This window comes from Camellia sinensis, chromosome 2 (genome assembly GCF_055761805.1).
Source record: "Camellia sinensis isolate YWXY chromosome 2, ASM5576180v1, whole genome shotgun sequence".
NCBI classification, from domain to species: domain Eukaryota; kingdom Viridiplantae; phylum Streptophyta; class Magnoliopsida; order Ericales; family Theaceae; genus Camellia; species Camellia sinensis.
This window is the reverse complement of record NC_138962.1, coordinates 158,381,018-158,396,778: the sequence shown is the minus strand read 5'-3', so window position 1 is coordinate 158,396,778 and position 15,761 is coordinate 158,381,018. Positions and strand designations below refer to the sequence as shown.

Below are 15,761 nucleotides of genomic sequence, written 5' to 3'. Positions count from 1 at the left end.
GAAGTGTCTCATCTTTGCTTTAGCATTCAGATTGTTGTTTTTTACTTTGAGATTCCAACCGAGATGTTTTACTCCGGTTAATTGAGTTGATGATTTACTCAACTTTGAGATTTCAACCGAGATGTTTTATTCCGGTTGACTGAGTTGATGATTTACTCAAACTTTTGTGAATGTCAACCGAGATGTTTTATTCCGGTTGACTAAGTTGATGATTTGCTCAACTTTGAGGTTTTTAACCGAGATGTTTTACTCCGGTTAATTGAGTTGATGATTTACTCAACTTTTAGATTTCAACCGAGATGTTTTATTCCGATTGACCGAGTTGATGATTTACTCAAACTTTTGTAAATGTCAACCGAGATGTTTTGTTCCGGTTGACTAAGTTGATGATTTGCTCAACTTTGAGGTTTTCAACCGAGATGTTTTAATCCGGTTGACTAAGTTGATGATTTATTCAACTTTTGTGAAACTTCAACCGAGATGTTTTACTCCGGTTGATTGAGTTGATGATTTACTCAACTTTATGATTCAAACTGAAATGTCTTTTCCGGTTAAATAAGTTAGACAAGATGGTTTGTTTTGCCGAAGTATTTTGTCTGGCTGAAGTTATTTAGCTTGAAGACCATGCAAACACTTGATGAAAATTGAAAATTTTCATTGATGTGCAAAATAATTACAACAGGAGGGGCAGATAGCTCGGTTACATGTTCAAACAAAAAGAAAGACAAAGAAAACTAAGCTATGGGGGAAAGGTCTATGAATTCATCCCCGGTCGCAACCTCCAGGTCGATCGTGGTTGTGGTCTCCTGGGCACCGATTTTCTCCTACCCGGCTTGATTTGGGCAGTTGTCACCCTTCGCATTCTCCTCGATGTCTTCAGCTTCTTCTTCCTCGGCCTCGGCCTGCAACGCGCTGAAGACGTCGTTGGCATAGCGCACAAGATAGGTCGGTAGGAAGGCAGCTGGAGGAGAGGCAAACACGTCGGTATCAGGTCCTTGGCCGAGCTGTTCACAGGCAGCCTTCCAGCCCGCCTTGAAGAAGATGTCTTGGGTGGCATGGACCTGCTTAGTGTAGTTCTCCTCGGCCTCTTTGAAGCCGACATTGTTTGCATCCTCCAGCTTCTCCATTCTTGATTACTTCAACGTCTCCAGCTCGGTCTTGAGCGCATCCATCTCTTGCTCGGCAACACCAAGCTGGCCGAGCAACCTTGAGTTGTTAGAATTTGCCATCTCGAGCGAAGCCTTTGATCGCCCCAGCTCGGCTTAAAGATGTTTGACCTGGCTGGCAGAGTCGGTTGCCTTCTGCCGGAGTCAGTGGATCCTTTCCAACACCAAGTGTTGTTTCTGAATGGCCTGCAAGAAGAAAGTTTGATAAGAAAGGAGACCGAGCAAACACTTGGAGGAAACCGAGCAAACACTTGGAAAATTTTTTGGCAAAATGTGCAAAGTTCTTACCCTAGTCATAGACTTGATCGAGGATTTCACCAGCCGGGTATCTGGCACATGGTCGCTGCCGACCACGTCGCTCGGTAGTAGCAAGGCTTTAGAGATGTAATAACCCTCACCACTGTTTACCGATTAACTACTGATTACTACTAAACTGAGACTGATTATGATTGGTAATTCAACTGATTGAAATACTGAACTGACTGACTGAAATATGGAATTGAATTGACTAAGTATATCTATTTAATTGTATGTCTATCTGTTGACTGTTTAATTATCTGTTCAGTTTTTATGTTTAAACAGTTAATTGAAGGCCTTATCGGCGGCCGAATCTGAAATTGATTGATGATTTGTGATCCTTAGAATTAATGCGTTTTTATGGCATATTTAGTTAAAATGTGATTTGGTATGATTTCATTAGATTAAATTGAGTAATCAAGAAAGTTAAGCTTATTTACCTAACTACCCCCTTAGTGGCCACTTTCTTACACATATTTGAGCCTTATTATATACTTAGGCACACAATTCATCAGCCATTCTCTTTGTTATTGCCAACTATAAAGAGAGAGAGACTAGAAGAGTTGATTTCATCTCACTTTTGCTTGTGAAGTGCTTGGAAATTGAAGAAGAAATTGCATATTTGAGCTTTCCTTCCTTGAATTGGAGACTTAAGATAGAAATTCATCTTCTTGCATGCTTTAGACCTAGGTTGGAGACTAGAGCCAACTTATGGCTCAAATTGTTGTGTTGAAGCTTAATTGTTGCATGCATGTATATATATTGAAGTTTTGAGGTTGTAGTTCACATTCCTCACATACACGTCCATGTTTTAAGAGTAGTCCATGATTTCATCATGTTTTTAGAAAGAATTGGCTCAATTGAGCTAGCATTTGAAGCTTTGAAGTGTTTAAATTCATGCATGTTTGCACGTTCTTCATATTCATGGAAATTGGTTTGAATTGGATTTATTTGAAACACCTTTGGGCTTTGATTTTACAAATTGAGCTTTGAATCATGTTAAAGTATGAGTTTTGATGTGTTTTCTGGAAAATTGGCCCAAGAGGATCGAAATTTATGGTTTAAAACTTGGTTTTGAGCTTGAGGTTCAAATCTGGAATTTCCAGAATTTGGACTCACGCTCGAGCGGGGTGACTAGCGCTCGTGCGTGGAAATCGTGCTCCCAGCATTTTGTTCTGTTTTGAATTCCGCTCGAGCGGAATAATTAACGCTCGAGCGGGACATTGTGTCTCATGCTCGAGCGGGTGTCGAGCGCCCAATCGAGCGTGATTTTCACCTATCCAGCACTTTTGACTGTTTTGCAGAACGCTCGAGCGGGTAATGATACGCTCAAGCGGAAACCTTCGTCTGCATGTCCGCTCGAGCGGATTAACCTACACTCGAGCGTGACCCCTGTTTTCTGAAAAGTCTGAAAATGCCTTTAAAGTGCATCTTTACATCCTCATGTCATTCTAGGCATTCTTAGGCCTAGTTTAAGCCATCTTATTGAGGATATAGATGTAGAACCTCACCGAGGCAAATTAGGGGTTAAGCTATTATCTTTCCCAACTGTGTAGCTTAGTGTGTGTTCAATCTGTAACTGTGTAGGGTTGGCGACGGGGGACGCGCTCTAGCTTTACTGTAGCCCAGAACTCTGTGAGTAATAACTGTGTAAAGATATGTTCAAAATGATTATCTTCTGAACAATTGAACCGTACTGCTTTCTGAACTGATACTGTTAATTGAATGAATGTATGTCCTATATTCTGAACTGTATTGTGGCATCCTTAGCACCTATTGTTTACTGTTACCGTTATAGAGATCTCTGTCGGTTCCCTTGTTGGAACCACTACTGTTTACTGATTGATGGCCATCATTTACTGTTCGGTCTTTTAAGACCTACTGTTCACTGTACTGTTATGCTAATGGATGTACCACATATGACCGTACTGACTGAACGACTGAAATACTGATTTAATGAACTGTTTTCATTACTGTAAGGACATTCATTCTTAACCCCTTTACGCATTGTGTTAATCACTGGGCTTTAGCTCACTGCTCGTATATATATGTAGGTGTACAGGCACCAGACCGCAGCTAGAAGCGTCGGGGTAAACTCCAGTTTTGTCGAGCCAACCTATGTGCCTCAATGCGGGGTTCCGAGCCTGTCAAGTTATGGCTTAGGGATGTTTAGTTCCCCCTCCTATCTCTGTAACTATTTTGTTTACTGTACTGTACTGTTTAATAGGGATTAGGTCCCTGACTGAACGATCGTATATATGTACATATTGTTTTGTCTGACTGTATATATATTTGAATGAAAAGTCTTTTTGCATATAGATTATCACAGCTCATTGGACATTGTTTATTTACTGTATTGGCTTCTGCCAGCCCCTGTACTCTGTATTACTGTATTACTGTTAAGCAGGCCTTCAGTAATCTCGGATTACTGGCTGGTTACGGTGCTAAACCCATAGGGGCGGGTTTGGGTCGTGACAGAGTGGTATCAGAGCGATACTTACCACGAGTTATACCGCACACACGTGTCCAAATGAGCTATAGGGTGTCCTAGAAAAGTAAATAGGGCATCTTATGAGCATGATAAGTGTGTGGTTATGACATGACTGAATATATGTTAATGTGTTAATCCGTTTAAATGAATGACTGCCTATGTTGATAACTGTTATAACTGTCTATAGTGAAATGGATAATGCGAGAACTGCAAATGAATCTGACACCTCATCCTCTGAGGCAAGAATGGCAAGACTGGAGAGAATGATGGAGCTAATAACTGAAAGGTTAGGGCAACAACAGAACCAACAGCCCCCACCTCCTCCAGTACAGCCAGAACCACCTGTTAATGATGACATAATTGCTTTCACCCGGAAGTTCAGCAAAATGAAACCGCCATCGTTTCAGGGAGGCCTTGAACCGTTAAAGGCTGAAGCTTGGGTGCTTGAAATAGAAAAATTGTTTGAGGTCTTTCCGTGCTCTGAAGCACATAAAGTACTGCTAGCCACCTTTACACTACAAGAAGAGGCCAGAAGGTGGTGGATGTTAGTCCGCAACACCAACACCGTTATGACTTGGGCTCAGTTCAAAGGAGCCTTCTTCAAAAAGTATTTCCCTCAGTGTGTCAAGGATAGAAAAGTAACTGAGTTTGAACAGCTGAGACAGGGCACAATGTCTGTTGCTGAATATGAAACAAAATTCACCGAACTTGCTAGATATGCACCACACATGGTGGACACCGAGTACAAGAAGGCCAGAAAGTTCGAAGGTGGCCTTAATGTTGCAATTTTCGACAGAATTAATGTTCTGAAGCTACCAAACTATGTAAATGTTCTTGACCGAGCCTTGATGGCGGAATCGAACATCGAGGCACTGAAAACTGAAACATCAGTGTCTGAATGGCGTGCGAAAAGGCAGGGTTTCAAATTCAAGAAAGGCAAGCACAACCCAGTGAACAAGAAACAGAATACGGGGTCAACAACTAGGCCCAGCCAGGGGAGTGGTTTCATACCACCCTGTTCTGAGTGTGGCAAGAAGCACAAAGGGATCTGTTACAAAATATCTGGAGCCTGTTATAGGTGTGGCAAGGTGGGCCACATGGTTAAAGACTGTCCCTCTGCTCCACAGGCCAGTAGTAAAGCTACACCAAGCGTGGCAGCCTCAACTGTTGCACCAAAACCGAACCCCAAAACTACCGGGAAAAAGCCTATGAGACAGGGCCGAGTGTTCGCCCTAGTACCGGGAGACGTACAAAATACCGAGACCGTGGTGTCATGTATCCTCTCTGTTTGTACTCAAAATGCATATGTACTGATTGATTCGGGGTCTACTCATTCGTATGTATCGCAAGCTTTTTCGCGAAAATTGAATAGACCCTTAGAACCCATGAATTACCTGTTAGCCGTATCTTCACCTGTTGGGGGATCTATGACCTGTGCATATATGTATCCTGCTTGTGAAATTATTGTTGGAGATGCACATTTGTTTATTGACTTAATACCCCTGAACATTGATCATTTTGATGTAATATTGGGAATGGACTGTTTAACAAAATACCATGCTACCATAGACTGTGTAACGAAACAAGTAGTTTTCCGTCCACCGGGTTTACCCGAATTTGTGTTTAATGGGGTTAGAGTGGTACCTCCTCCGTATTTGATTTCATCAGTAAAAGCTGTTAAATTTCTTAGAAAGGGGTGTAGCGGATATCTGTGTTCTGTATTGACTGTATCTACTGCTGATAGTGTTAATGTGAACAGTATTCCCATAGTCAGAGAATTCCCAAATGTTTTTCCAGAAAAGTTGCCAGGGGATTTGATTGACAGGGAGATTGAATTCACCGTTGATGTGATCCCGGGTACCCAACCAGTATCTAAAGCTCCTTACCGAATGGCTCCGACTGAACTGAAAGAATTGAAAGTGCAACTGCAAGAACTGTTAAATAAGAAGTTCATCAGGCCTAGTACTTCACCATGGGGCGCACCTGTTTTATTTGTGAAAAAGAAAGATGGCTCACTGAGACTATGTATTGACTACCGTGAACTGAATAAGGTAACTGTGAAAAATAAGTATCCCTTACCGCGTATTGATGACTTATTTGATCAGTTAAAGGGTGCTCAAGTGTTCTCTAAGATTGATCTCAGATCAGGGTACCATCAGTTGAAAGTTAAACCAGAAGACATAGACAAAACTACTTTTCGAACGAGGTATGGACATTATGAATTTTTAGTTATGCCTTTTGGAGTTACCAATGCACCTGCTGCATTTATGGACCTCATAAATAGAATCTTTAAACCATTCCTCGATGACTTTATTGTTGTATTCATTGATGACATCCTGCTTTATTCTAAGACTAGAGAAGGACATGAACAACATCTGAGACTTGCCCTACAGACCCTAAGAGAACAGAAACTTTATGCTAAACTGTCTAAATGTGAATTTTGGCTTGATCATATTATGTTTTGGGGGCATGTTGTTAGCAAAGATGGAATTTCTGTTGATCCGCAGAAAATTGAAGCTGTAGTGAACTGGCCTAGACCAACAAATGTGACAGAAGTTCGAAGCTTTTTGGAACTAGCCGGGTATTACAGAAGATTTGTCAGAGATTTCTCCAAAATTGCCTTACCATTAACTCAACTGACACAGAAGGGGATGTCATTTGACTGGACTGACCAAAGGGAATCAGCTTTCCAAGAGTTGAAGGCTCGACTCGTGACTGCACCAGTCCTTACCTTACCTTCAAGTAAGGATGGTTTTACCATATTTAGTGATGCTTCTCATAAGGCTTTGGGGTGTGTTTTAATGTAGAATGAGAGAGTAATTGCCTATGCTTCCCGACAACTGAGACCGCATGAAAAGAACTACCCGACCCATGATCTGGAACTTGTTGCAGTAGTATTTGCACTGAAAATCTGGCGTCACTACCTTTATGGGGCAACATGTGAAGTATATACCAACCACAAGAGTTTAAAATATTTCTTCACACAGAAAGAACTGAACATGAGATAGCGGAGATGGTTAGAACTGATTAAAGACTATGACCTACAGATTTTGTACCATCCGGGAAAAGCCAACACCGTTGCCGACGCATTGAGTCGGAAATCAATTGGGAATTTAGCCTGTTTGCTCACCGGACAGAAAGAGTTGCTTTGTGACCTTGAAAAGTCTGAAATTGAAGTTGTTTTGCGAGAACAAGGTGGGACAATAGCTGCTATTTCTGCTCAACCGGCATTGATTGAGGAAATTAAAGAGAAACAGCAACAGGATGACTTCTTGAAAAAGAACATCGAAGAAAGGGAATCCAAACCAAGACTGGGTTTCAAATTTGAAAGTAATGTACTGAAATTTCAAGAAAGACTGTGTGTACCGAATGATACTGAACTGAAAAGAAGAGTTCTGCAAGAGGGCCACAATTCAAAATTGTCTATCCATCCAGGGAATACGAAAATGTATCAAGATTTGAAACTAAATTTCTGATGGCCGGGAATGAAGAAAGAAATTGCTGATTTTGTATCAAAATGTCTTCATTGCCAACAAGTCAAAGCCGAACATCAACGACCCGCAGGCTTATTGCAGCCCTTACCAATACCGGAGTGGAAGAGGGAACATATCACCATGGATTTTATTGTGGGATTGCCTCGCTCCAGTAAAGGTATGGACTCAATCTGGGTTATTGTTGATAGACTGACTAAATCTGCTCACTTCTTACCTGTTAAGACAATTTATAATGCGGACAAATTGGCTATACTCTATATTGGTGAAATTGTTAGACTGCATGGAGTGCCTGTGTCCATTGTTTCTGACAGGGATTCGAAGTTTACATCGAGATTTTGGCAAAGCTTACAGACTGCATTGGGTACTGAATTGAGACTGAGTAGTGCCTATCATCCTCAAACAGATGGTCAATCAGAAAGGACCATCTAGACTCTGGAGGATTTATTGAGAATGTGTGTCCTTGATTTTCAAGGAAACTGGGAAAGTCATTTGCCGTTAGCTGAATTTGCCTACAACAACAGCTATCATTCAAGTATTGGTATGGCGCCTTTCGAGGCACTGTATGGCAGAAAATGTAGATCTCCGATTTGCTGGGCAGAAGTTGGAGATGGGCCTTTGCTTGGACCCGAGATTGTATATGAAACGACTGAGAAAGTAAAACTGATACAACAGAGACTGAAAGACAGAAAAGTTATGCAGATGTCCGAAGGCGGGACAGAGAATATGAAGTGGGTGATCACGTTTTTGTGAAAGTGACACCAATGAAAGGCCAGACTCGTTTCGGAGTCAAAGGCAAGTTAGCGCTAAGATATGTCGGACCGTACAAGATTATTGAGAAAATCAATCCGGTGGCGTATCAAGTTGCGCTTCCTCCCGAAATGGAGCATATGCATAACGTCTTCCACATTTCTATGTTGAGGGACTACCTCTGGGATCCTTTCCATGTGATAGAGCCTACTCGTGTAGTGCTGAGTGATGACTACACTTACGAGGAACGGCCCATACAGATTGTGAACAGACGGATCAAGAAATTGAGAAACAAAGAGATCCCGTTAGTGAATGTTGACTGGCAAAACCATGGTAGCGTGTATGCCACTTGGGAAAAGGAAGATGACATGGCCAAAAGATATCTTGGACTATTTCCACTAAATCCTGTTTTCTTCCAAAATGAAGGTAACTCGAGTTTAGAGGACTAAACTCTTTATAAGGAGGGGAGACTGTAATAACCCTCACCACTGTTTACCGATTAACTACTGATTACTGCTAAACTGAGACTGATTATGATTGGTAATTCAACTGATTGAAATACTGAACTGACTGACTGAAATATGGAATTGAATTGACTAAGTATATCTGTTTAATTGTATGTCTATCTGTTGACTGTTTAATTATTTGTTCAGTTTTTATGTTTAAACTGTTAATTGAAGGCCTTATCGGCAGCCGAATCTGAAATTGATTGATGATTTGTGATCCTTAGAATTAATGCATTTTTATGGCATATTTAGTTAAAATGTGATTTGGTATGATTTAATTAGATTAAATTGAGTAATCAAGAAAGTTAAGCTTATTTACCTAACTACCCCCTTAGTGGCCACTTTCTTACACATATTTGAGCCTTATTATATACTTAGGCACACAATTCATCAGCCATTCTCTTTGTTATTGCCGACCATAGAGAGAGAGAGACTAGAAGAGTTGATTTCATCTCACTTTTGCTTGTGAATTGCTTGGAAATTGAAGAAAAAATTGAATATTTGAGCTTCCCTTCCTTGAATTGGAGACTTAAGGTAGAAATTCATCTTCTTGCATGGTTTAGACCTAGGTTGGAGACTAGAGCCAACTTATGGCTCAAATTGTTGTGTTAAAGCTTAATTGTTGCATGCATGTATATATATTGAAGTTTTGAGGTTGTAGTTCACATTCCTCACATGCACGTCCATGTTTTAAGAGTAGTCCATGATTTCATCATGTTTTTAGAAAGAATTGGCTCAATTGAGCTAGCATTTGAAGCTTTGAAGTGTTTAAATTCATGCATGTTTGCACGTTCTTCATATTCATGGAAATTGGTTTGAATTGGATTTATTTGAAACACCCTTGGGCTTTGATTTTACAAATTGAGCTTTGAATCATGTTAAAGTATGAGTTTTGATGTGTTTTCTGGAAAATTGGCCCAAGAGGATCGAAATTTATGGTTTAAAACTTGGTTTTGAGCTTGAGGTTCAAATCTGGAATTTCCAGAATTTGGACACATGCTCGAGCGGGGTGACTAGCGCTCGAGCGTGGAAATCGTGCTCCCAGCATTTTGTTCTGTTTTGAATTCCGCTCGAGCGGAATAATTAACGCTCGAGCGGGACATTGTGTCTCATGCTCGAGCGGGTGTCGAGCGCCCAATCGAGCGTGATTTTCGCCTATCCAGCACTTTTGACTGTTTTGCAGAACGCTCGAGCGGGTAATGATACGCTCGAGCGGAAACCTTCGTCTGCATGTCCGCTCGAGCAGATTAACCTACGCTCGAGCGTGACCCCTGTTTTCTGAAAAGTCTGAAAATGCTTTTAAAGTGCATCTTTACATCCTCATCTCATTCTAGGCATTCTTAGGCCTAGTTTAAGCCATCTTATTGAGGATATAGATGTAGAACCTCACCGAGGCAAATTAGGGGTTAAGCTATTATCTTTCCCAACTGTGTAGCTTAGTGTGTGTTCAATCTGTAACTGTGTAGGGTTGGTGACGGGGGACGCGCTCTAGCTTTACTGTAGCCCAGAACTCTGTCAGTAACAACTGTGTAAAGATATGTTCAAAATGATTATCTTCTGAACAATTGAACCGTACTGCTTTCTGAACTGATACTGTTAATTGAATGAATGTATGTCCTATATTCTGAATTGTATTATGGCATCCTTAGCACCTACTGTTTACTGTTACCGTTACAGAGATCTCTGTCGGTTCCCTTGTTGGAACCACTACTATTTACTGATTGATGGCCATCATTTACTGCTCGGTCTTTTAAGACCTACTGTTCACTGTACTGTTATGCTAATGGATGTACCACATATGACCGTACTGACTGAACGACTGAAATACTGATTTAATGAACTGTTTTCATTACTGTAAGGACATTCATTCTTAACCCCTTTACGCATTGTGTTAATCACTGGGCTTTAGCCCACTGCTCGTATATATATGTAGGTGTACAGGCACCAGACCGCAGCTAGAAGCATCGGGGTAAACTCCAGTTTTGTCGAGCCAACCTATGTGCCTTAATGCGGGGTTCCGAGCCTGTCAAGTTATGGCTTAGGGATGTTTAGTTCCCCCTCCTGTCTCTGTAACTGTTTTGTTCACTGTACTGTACTGTTTAATAGGGATTAGGTCCCTGACTGAACGATCGTATATATGTACATACTGTTTTGTCTGACTGTATATATATTTGAATGAAAAGTCTTTTTGCATACAGATTATCACAGCTCATTGGACATTGTTTATTTACTGTATTGGCTTCCGCCAGCCCCTGTACTCTGTATTACTGTATTACTATATTACTGTTAAGCAGGCCTTCGGTAATCTCGGATTGCTGGCCGGTTACGGTGTTAAACCCATAGGGGCGGGTTTGGGTCGTCACATGAGAGGTCAAAGGCGAGCAGATGCTCCTTGTCGCCTTTGACAGAAGCTGTCGCTGGGATCTCTTTACCCCGGTGCTTGAGTTGGGGCCTCCACGGCGGAGTTGGGTCCGTTGTTACGGCAGGTTGCTCGGTGTTGAGCTCCGCAACTAGCTCGGCGGAAGGGTCTGAACGTGGCCTTTTGCCAGCCCGGCGGTTGTCTTTGCTGGCTTGCCTGGCGACGGGAGACGCCAGTGCAACCACGGTCTCGCTGGATTACCCGGCAGTAGGAGAGCGGGTTGGGATGCTCGATATCTCGATGGAGGTGGCAGTGATGAGGTTCTTGATGCGGCTTCTTTTGGTCATCTCTTCTGCCTTGGTCAACCGGATAAATGGCACGTCCGGTAATGTGGGATTGGGAGGTGGAGATGGAGCGCGAAGAAAGTCTATGACTTTACTCCGGCGTGGAGCTGAATATCTGTATGTCAGTTTGTAACCGAGGAGCTCGTGGCAATCCCGGTTGTGGTAGCGGAGCACGGTTCTGATAGCTGCTTCGTTGGGATAATGATAGTGGGCTTGCAAGGCTTCGATTGCTGTAAAGGAAAGAAGAAAAAATGTCAAGTACAGAATAGTAAAGAAAGATAAATTGACCGAGCAGTTAGCACGGCTTACATGTCTCGCCGAAATTCTTGCTGATAAAGCAGGCCGGTACGTCGGCTGTTTCATAGTTACCAGAAACCCAGAAAAAGTCATCGTCGTGCAAGTCCTTATCTGGGGTGCCGGTCACTATTTTCTCCTTGCCCGGTCTGATTTTTAAATAGTAGGCAAGGCCATCGCCTGTATGCTCGAGGGTATACTGCCGCAGTATCTCGGCTAGTCCTAGGTTGGTTCCTAGCCGGTTGTTCAGTTCATGGATCCCGTTGATTATTCTGTAAGTGTTGGTTGAGACCTGGGTTGGAGCTAGCCCAGTGCGCCGCAAGAATTCGCAGATCAGCGGGTTAATCGGGAAGCGGAGGCCCTATTTTATAATGGACAACACGGTGAAAGTACACTGGTCTAATCTGCCCTATGAGGTTGCGTCCTCAATGCCGAGCTCTAAATGAACGTCGTCCGGGATACCGTACTCTTCCCGGAACGCGGCCAAGGCAATTGGAGTGTCGACAAGGAAGTGGTAGCGCCCCATGTGTAGCTGACTGGTTTAGCTCGGCTGAGGTGGTTTGGCGCAGACTGGTGTTTGATGGTTGCTCGGTCTTTGAGAGCCTCGGTATTGGTCAGTGGTCCCCTTGGACTTTGCAGGAAAATGAGGGTAATTATAAGTGGAAGCGCACTCGCGCAAAATGAGCTTGACTTTAGCTCGGTCAGGAAGAGTACCAAACCACCTCGATCGCAAAGGCAAACCAAGGAGCTCGGTCGCTCAAGCGGACCAGATGTCAGCCTGGTCGAGCGGTCAAGTCCTCTGCCTACCTCAGTTTCTACTAAGGTTTTGGTAAACTTGTAATTTGCTCGGTTTTAACGTTTTTTGGGATCAAAAGAAGACCTGGAGCCCGGTCCGCCCCAGATCTTCAGGTGTTCATCAGTGAAGCTGAAGAACAGCAAGGAGAATAAGGGGCAGGGGAGAGTTTTGGGGAGCTATACCCTAAAATCTATGGTTTTAGTGCCCTAAAACAAGAAATATCAAATGAAACAGCCATAAAAGGATTCGAAGAGCTTACCAGTAGAGGCGAATGCAGGTCCTTCAGGCACAAACCCAGAAGGGCAAGAGTGAGAGCTACTGAGGGCACTGGAGCTCTGGATCGGCAAGAATGAAAGAGAGTTAGTAAGAATGAAAAGTGAGACGTATAAATGGAAGTGAGAGACTGCCAAAAATTTTGAATGTGAAGGGACGTGATGGTTGGCTGCTCGAGGCCAACAAACGAGCGACGCGTGTCCCAATTAATGGCGGAGTCAAAGTTGAAGAGACAGGAAGGCGAGATGAGACATCGGCCGAGCAAACCGAGGAACCGAGCACTAGAATTAGTGCGGTTGACAACTTGCAAACAACAGACCGAGGAAGGGTCTACCCCGGTCGGATCATGTAATCCTGGTCATGCTTTTGCGGACGAAATTAATGGGCAATTGAGAGGGAGATTTTATGAGCTGGAAATGGGCCATGGTGAGGGCCGAGCAAGTTGAAGGCCGAGCGCGTTTGGGCCAGGATAGCTTTGGGCTTGCACGGAGATAGGGCTGCTCGGCTAAAGCCCAAGACCGAGCTACTTGAACTTGCACAGGTGGGAACCGTGCTACTTGCGTTGCTCAACAGGAAGGCTCGCACCTTTAGCTCGGCAGGAAGGCCTTAGTTTTACCCACGTGACCTATTTTGAGCTTGGCTCTGCTGGAATGCAACGGAGCTCGGTCAGTATAGAGCTCGGCTAGAGAGCATTCGGGCATGTGGCGTAGCACGGCCGTGTGACGCCGAGGTGATTCCGCCGGTCTGCCAGGCTCCGCCAAGATATCCTAACAGCTTGGTTAGGAGGTGATTGCTGGATTTGTGCTGATAGATGGGATAGTAGCACCACGTGTCGAGAGACTAATGGGAGTAGATTTGGGGCGCAGAAGGTATATAAACGTGTCTGCGCCCCCCATGCTGGGACAGATGATCATTTGGTGAGATATACTTAGACATTCAACCCTCTCCTCTCTCTATCTATCCCTGAGTGTGTGCTAACTTGACCGTCGGAGGGGTTTTCCGGCCACACACCGCCGGGTAGCTCACCGCCGTTGTGTTCGCAGGTCGATCGGATAGACATGGAGCTTGGAAGAAAGGAGTACGGACTCGCCGGAATATTTGCTCCCCGTACACTCGCAATTACAATAATAATCTTTGAAAGCCAAAAAAGCAAACAGTGTGTCTAACAATTATTGCCATCATCCCAGGTACATCCTCATTTACTAGGTATCCATCAGACTAGAATGCCTTTGCCCCTTGAAATGGAAGAGGAGCCTGTTTATGTGAATGCAAAGCAGTATCATGGAATTTTGCGGTGAAGGCAAATACGAGCTAAGTTGGAACTGGAAAAGAAAGTAATAAAAGCTAGGAAGGTAGGAGTTACAGTTTGTGGTTTCTATTCTTTAAATGAGATAAAAGTGCCATCAATTATTAACTATGAAATATTGTTTGCTATTCTAACCACAAAACCTTCATTCCCTGACCCTACAAACAAACCACCAAATAAGGTAGAGACGGACTAGTAAAAGGGAAATGTATTAAATAAATTTAGACATGCATTAAGTTATGGGAAAAAAATATTAGTGCAATTTTCACTGTATGTCTGTGTTTCTAGTCTAGGTGTTTGGGGATTGTTTTTATCTTCTCTTATTTTGGTCTTTAGTGAATTTTTTAATAGAATTCCAAAAAGTTTTAGGCTTTTAGATTCTACTCTACCAGACGAATCGAAAATTTAAAAAAAAAAAATTAATTCCAAAAAAGACAAAAGTATGCCAAAAATAGTGGACTTATTTTGGCTTTTTTTGATTTTTTTAATATATATATTTTTGAAAATTTTCAAAAAAAAAATGTATTTTTTAGATTCGTCTACATAAGGCAGATCAGAAAAGTAGAAAAGTTTGACATTTTTAAAAAAAGGTCACTAGAGATAAAAGTTCAAAAAAGAAAAAAATGTGGCTTATTTAGAAGTTTCCAAACATATCGCGTAGTGTGTGTATTCAGTTTTATCTCTATCCATAGATTGCTTTTTACTTTGAATGTGGGCTATGATTTGTTATAAGCATTAATCCCTCTCTTGTATGTTTTGGCTCATATATAACTTAAAATTTTAAAAATTGAACAAGTTTCAGCATTTATCTTCAAGTGAAATGAATTTAGAGTTCTACCATATGAGAAAGTTTGAGAAAGAAAAACATGAATACTGAATTTCAAATCTGGATAACAAATGCTTATACCATCTAAATATCTAACATGATGCAAAAGTACGTTCTGTAGGTTGATTTACACCTAAACACATTTTACTGAACCTGAACCCTTTTGCCATCTCAAAATTATATATCAAATAATATGTTAAAGTGCATAAGACCGAAATAAAGTTCTTAACCTTCTGCCAACGCCAAATTATACATGAAATAATATTAGGTTCTTGACTCTTCACACAAATCCACATCCGCAGTGTATTTGGCAAAGGGGTAGTAAGAAAGATGGGTTCCAACTGGACTGAATGGTGAAAGGAGATATAAAGTGTTGAATACACTTTGCATACTTAAAGGTAGAAGTGGCAAACTCAACCCCGAACCCTTGAACCCCCCCAATTACACCCATTTGAAACCTGTTGAAATCTATAAACGGTTTTAAATCGGTTGCATCTTGTGAACCCAATTAAAATTGGGTTTAAACGGGTAACCACCTACCAATGCCACCTCCTCCACCATTCGACCACCACCACCACCCAATTAAAATTTGCCATATTCAATTTTATTCTGAGGCTATCTGCCTTGGTGGATGCTCTAGCTCCTACTGCCACCATGGGAACAACTGATTAGACTCTTCCCTTCTTCACTCAGTTCTTCCAATTCCAAGCCAGCTACGGTACATAAATTTCATTATCTTTCAAGACTTAATAGTTTTATGCATTGCAATTGTATATTCTACTGAACTGTTTTTAGTTGTGGTGAGCTAATTGAAAACTACCACACTACATCCACTACACCTCCACCTCCACCTTCACCTTCA

General features: G+C 42.2%; 1 pseudogene; it reads left to right on the top strand.

The window, feature by feature from the left end:
* Positions 1–15,761, top strand: part of LOC114306597 (nuclear transcription factor Y subunit A-1-like) — a 53,089-nt pseudogene that overhangs the window by 28,114 nt on the left and 9,214 nt on the right.